Here is a 6000-nt window from a genome sequence, read left to right on the forward strand (position 1 = left end):
GGACCTCAAGAAAACAATCCAAAAATTCATTTGGAATAAGAAGAGACACAGAATAGCAAAAGCAATTCTAGGTAACAGAGACATGGCAGGGGATATCCCAATCCCCAACCTGCAACTATACTACAAAGCTACTGTGATAAAAACAGCATGGTACTGGCAAAGAAACCGACCTGAGGCCCAGTGGAACAGATTAGAAGATGCAGAAACAACTCCAGACACACTCAGCCATCTCATCTTTGATAGAGGAGCCAAACACCCTCACTGGAGGAAAGATAGCCTCTTTAATAAATGGTGCTGGAAAAATTGGGCTTCAACTTGCCAAAGATTAAAACTAGACCTGTATCTCTCACTGTGCACTAAGCTAAAATCAAAATGGATTAAAGATCTAAATATTAAAATAGAAACTCTGAACGAGTTGGAACAGAGGTTAGGCTGAACTCTTGAAGGCATTGGTGTTGGAAAAGATTTTATGAACAAAACCTCAGTTGCCTGTGCACTAGCACAAACAATCAACAAGTGGGATCTCTTCTTATTAAAAGGCTTCTGCACAGCAAGAGAAAGCACCAGCAGTGTGAAGAGACAACCCAGAATGTGGGAAAAAATCTTCACCTGCTCTTCCTCAGGCAAAGGTCTACTATCTTGAATCTATAAAGAATTTAAAAAGATCAGACCTCCCAAATTTAAAGACCCAATCCAAAAATGGGCATCTGAAATGAACAGACATTTCTCAGGCAAGGAAGTAGAAATAGCAAATAAATACATGAAAAAATGTTCAACATCACTGGTCATTCGAGAGATGCAAATACAAACAATGTTGAGATTCCACCTCACTCCAGAAAGAATGGCTGCTATCATGAAATCAACCAATAATAAATGCTGGCGGGGCTGTAGGGAAAGAGGAAACCTGCTCTACTGCTGGTGGCAGTGTAGACTGGTGCAACCACTGTGGAAATCAGTATGGAGATACCTCAAAGACTAGGACTGGAAGTCCCATTTGACCCTGCTACTCCACTGCTGGGGATCTTTCCCAAAGAATTAAAAGAATCATACCACAGTGATATATGTGTGCACATGTTCATAGCAGCACAGTTTGTGATAGCTAAAACTTGGAAACAGCCCAAATGCCCATCAACTGGAAACTGGATAAAGAAAATGTGGTTTTTTAATAAAATGGAGTACTACTCAGCCATAAAAAACGAGAAATTAGAGACATTTTTAGCTAAGTGGGTGCACATTGAGGAGATACTCTTAAGTGAAATAAATAGGACACACATGTGTAAATAATGAATAGTTTCTCTGGTGTGAGAAACTGAAAGTGTAAATAAGGACTAAAATGAATAATAGGTAATGTGAAATAGGAAGAAAAGGGGAAAAGGGGAAGGAAGTGAGAGGGCTAGGGGAAAGGATAGAAGGGAATGGGACTAACATGAGAAAATGGAATAATAGGAGCAAAATCTTTGTAAATATGGAGGAATGAAGGGGTTGAAGGGAGGCCTGGGCAAGGGTGAAAAATAAGAACCAAGAGAGATTATGTAAAGGTGCAAATTTCCAATGATGAATGTCATTATATTGTATACCTAAAATGTACCAATGATTAAAATGAATAATCGATAATGCAAAATAGGAAGAAAAGGTCCAAAGGGGTAGGGGTAGTGGGAGGGGCAGGGGAAAGGAAAGAAGGGAAAGGAAAAATGATGAGAAATGGAAAAAATGGAAATAAAGTCTTTGTAAATAGGGAAAGGTGGAGGGGGTGAAGGGAGGGCTAGGAATGGGGAAAAAATAAGAACCAAGATGCATTATGTAAAGGTACAATTCCCAATGAGAAATGTAATTGTGTTGTATATCTAAAATGTACCAATAAAAGAATTCAACAACAAAAAAGAAACTATTTAATTTCTTCTTTAATTTCCTCTGTGACCCATTGGTTGTGCAGGATGGTATTATTCAATTTCCATGTGTTTGTAGGTGTTTTGCAGTTTCTTATATTATTGATCTCCAATTTTATTGCACTATGGTCTGATAATATACAGGGGGTAACTTCAGTTCTTTTACATTTACTTAGACATGTCCTGTGAGCTAGCATGTGTTCTATTTTGGAGAATGACCTGTGTGCAGCTGAAGAAAATGTGTATTGTGATTTTGTGGGGTGGTGCACTCTGTAAACATCTATTAAGTCCATTTGTTCAATAGCTTGGTTCAGTTCTAGAATTTTGCTGTTAATTTCTTGTCTAGATGATCTGTCTATTTGTGATAGTGGGGTATTGAGGTCCCCACTACAACTGTATTAGTGGTTATTTTGTTTTTCATGTCCATTAATATTTGTTTTGTATAGTTAGGGGCATTCATATTTGGTACATATATATTTAGGATTGTCATCTCTTCCACTGGATTGTTCCCTTCACAAGGATGTAGTGACCATCTTTGTCTCTCTTAATTAGTTTTGGTTTGAAATCTGCTTTGTCTGCAAATAAGATTGCTATGCCTGCTTTTTTCTGGGTCCCTGTCATGTGCAGAACTGTTTTCCATCCTTTTACTTTCAGTCTATGAATTTCCTTTTGAGTTAGGTGTGTTTCTTGTATACAGCATATTGTTGGATTTTGCTTCTTAGTCCATCTGTCAGTCTATTTCTTTTGATTGGTGAATTGAGGCCATTAACATTGATAGTTATAATTAATAGATATTGACTCATCCTTGGCATGATGTTTTACTGTTGTTGGCTCTTTTATTTCTTTTTTTCCCCCTTTCCCTTTAGTGTCTTACCTTGCCTGGTGGCTTCCCTCTGTTGGGCTTCATGGAATTAGGACCTTCATTGTCTTTTTCTAGGATATTGCTTAGAATTGCTTGGAGTGCTGGTTTGGTGTTCATGAAATTTCTCAGGTGTTCTTTGTCATAGAAGTATCTAATTTCCCCATCAATTTTGAAAGATAATTTTGCAAGATACAACAGTCTAGGTTGGAAGTTATTTTCTTTTAGAGCTTGAAATAATTCACTCCAGTCTCTCCTTGATTTGTGGGTTTATGTTGAGAAGTCTGCCATGACTCTGATGGCTTTCCTTTGTAGGTGATTTGTTTCTTTTCTCTAACTGCTTGTAGGATTTTGTTCTTCTGTTGGGTTTCTGGGATCTTGACTATTATATGTCTAGGTGTAGATTGTTTTTGATCATGGCTAGTTGGAGTTCTATATGCCTCACTTATCTGTATGTCCAATTCTCCACCTCTGTCTAGGTTTTCTACTGTTACTTCTGTGAACAGTTTTTTTTAATGTCAATTGTACTTTCTCCTGTTTTTTCGTGGACTCCTATCAGTCTTATCTTATTCTTCTTTGCATCATCTAGCAGCTGCTGGATTGATTTCTCATGGTCCCTTACTATTTTGAAGAGATCACTGTTTTCATGGTCCTTAACTGCAATCCTGTCTTCTATATCTGATTTTCTATCTTCAGATTCTCTTAATCTGGTCTGTATGCTTTCAATGGAGTTTTTAATCTCCTGAATAACTGTTTGAATCTGTCATGGATTCCATTTCTTTCTTATGTTGGACGATAATGGTTTCCATTTCTTTCTTATGCTGAGCATTCATGGCTTCCAACATGTTTCTGAGCTCATCTATTTTTTTAAATCTGTTTCTGTTCTAGAGCCTCTAATCATGTCTTTCACTCTGCTCACCATCTCTGTAGTTATCTGGGAGATTATTTTTGTGTTGAATTTTTCTAGAGCCTCATTCATCTGTTTTGTTACTTCCTGTGCTATCAGTTCAGGGTGTCCAGGAGGTGGATTATTGGACTTTTCCACCTTGCTTCCCCCCAGAATTTGCCTTTTTTGGGGTGGAAGTCTGACTTTGTGCCTTGCTTAAATGTCTTCTCATTTTTGTTTTTGGTACGTTCCTTGGTTCAGTTCCTGGGTTGACACTTTGAAGTTGCTTATTGTAAGTATCTTTATTGGTGCATTTAGAACCCTTATGGAGTGACTACTTCTCAGAGGTGTCTTCCAGATATAGCTGGTCTTTAGGTTTTGAGTCTGTAATGGCTCTGAGACTATCTCATTTTCATTATACCAGGAAGGACAACTGATTAGATCAATCACAGCACCTTAGCCCAAGTGATAAAATCAGCAACACAATAGCATCAAGTACCTCTTAGAAAATGACAATTTGTGGTAGTTATTAACCTATCTCCTTTAACTGTGCGAATTAGATCAAAATCAAGGACCAACCCAACATATCTATACAGTGAATACTCTTCAATTAAGCAACTTTACCCTTCAGGATGGGGAGTTAGAAGGAGTTGGGGAGGGAGAGATAGGTAGGTAGAAGGATAGGGGAAGGTTAGCAGTGAGGCCAGAGGACACAGGCAAGAGAAGGAAAGAGAAGAAAAGAAACATAAAAAAGAAATCCGAATGAGGACCAGAACAGGAACACAAAGGGAGATGAAGAACAATGTGGGACAGCAAGGGAGCGAGGCAGAGAGAGAGAGAGGATGAAAAGAGAAAAGAAAGAAAAAAGAGAAAAGAGTAGAAAAAGAAAAAAAAATTAAACATAAGAGCAAAAAAAAAAGCAGTAATTTTGAAAATAACAAATAAAAGATAAAAATGAAGGGCCTCCTTCAGGGTATGTCTCTGCTTGTCACAATAGACAATGTGGGCAGCAGTGTGAAGTTATAAGTCAATGAGTCTCAGTAAGCCAGTCACAGACCCATGAGATTCAGGCAGATTTCTGGCTGCAAGTCCCAAGCTGAGCTCCCTGTCCTCCTACAGGGTTGAACTCTGCAAGGTTCTAGTGCAGGTTCCAGCTGCTCTTCCCCTGAAGATCATCCAGGTTCCAATGGGAGGTGGTGATCCCTCCAACTTACCAAGTAGGGTGGTCTGGTGTGCCTTTATTGCAGAGATTCTCTTCACTTTTCCAGTGGGCTTCAGTTTTTGTCAGGGAGCCTGAGAGAGGCCCTCTCTCTGTTGTTCACTTCTGCAGCTCCGGACAATGGCCTTTATGTCCCTGTGCGCCGTGGCCCCTGGTTGCAAGTGGGAGTAGCCTGTCGGACAGAGCTGGGGTCAGTCAGCCCGGGGCGCTCTTCCTGCCTGCGAGGTGCTGCCCACCGGGTTCTGTGGGCCGCTCCAGTCACCTTCCATTGTTTCCCAGGAGTTAGCATGGAGCAGGATTGGGGACCCCGCTTTTCCCCGGAGCCGGCCTGCAGGCCCAGCTTAGATCCCGGCTGGGGGAGACTGATCCAGTTTAAAATCCTTGATTCCAATTCTTCATAAAATTCCACTGTAGTAATTTCAGGTTTTTAGAAATTTAATCAAACATGTAACTGCTTATGCACACAGACAAGGTAACAAAACTACTTCATGGTGCACCATGTTTAATATTTGCTCAAAATAATTAGTGAGGTAAATCTTTTGTTGTTGTTGTTGTTGTTGTCGTTGTTGAATTGTCCAGGCTAATTTTTATTACATTGCTTTTTCAAAAACTTGTATTTAAATAATCTGCAGCCAATTCAAATCTATCTTGACTGTAAGGTGTAATCAGAGACCAGGAGAAGGCTTATTTAAATGTTCTGGGATGTTATCTTGGCTTCAGGATGTTGATTTTGATCCTCAGCAAACGTTATTAACAGTGAGCAAACCCTTCTTGCACAAGAGTGTTAAGGGACTTTGTAAAAAAAGGTAAAGTTTCTTACATTTCCCATTTGTGGACCTAAAGTGTCTCTCACTGGACTTTGAGAACAGTTTCATTGTGTTTCTTTCTTGTGCTGAATGTGAAAAGAATAATAAAGAAAATGCTTTTTATTTATTTGAACCTCCTATCATCTCTCCAAGATAGGCAGGTTAATATAAAGACAAGCTCTAGATGGAGGTAACAAGAACTACCTAATGTTTATAGGAAAAGAGGGGTAGAGTTAGTAACTCTTTGCAGAGGAACAAAATATGAAATCAACCAAAAACTGACATGAATTGAATATACCCATGTGAGAGAAGCTACTTTACTCTATGAGGAAAGAACAGCACAA

Source organism: Heterocephalus glaber, unplaced genomic scaffold (genome assembly GCF_053883595.1).
Source record: "Heterocephalus glaber isolate CG9 unplaced genomic scaffold, H.glaber_assembly_v1.0 deba00000676, whole genome shotgun sequence".
Classification (NCBI taxonomy): domain Eukaryota; kingdom Metazoa; phylum Chordata; class Mammalia; order Rodentia; family Bathyergidae; genus Heterocephalus; species Heterocephalus glaber.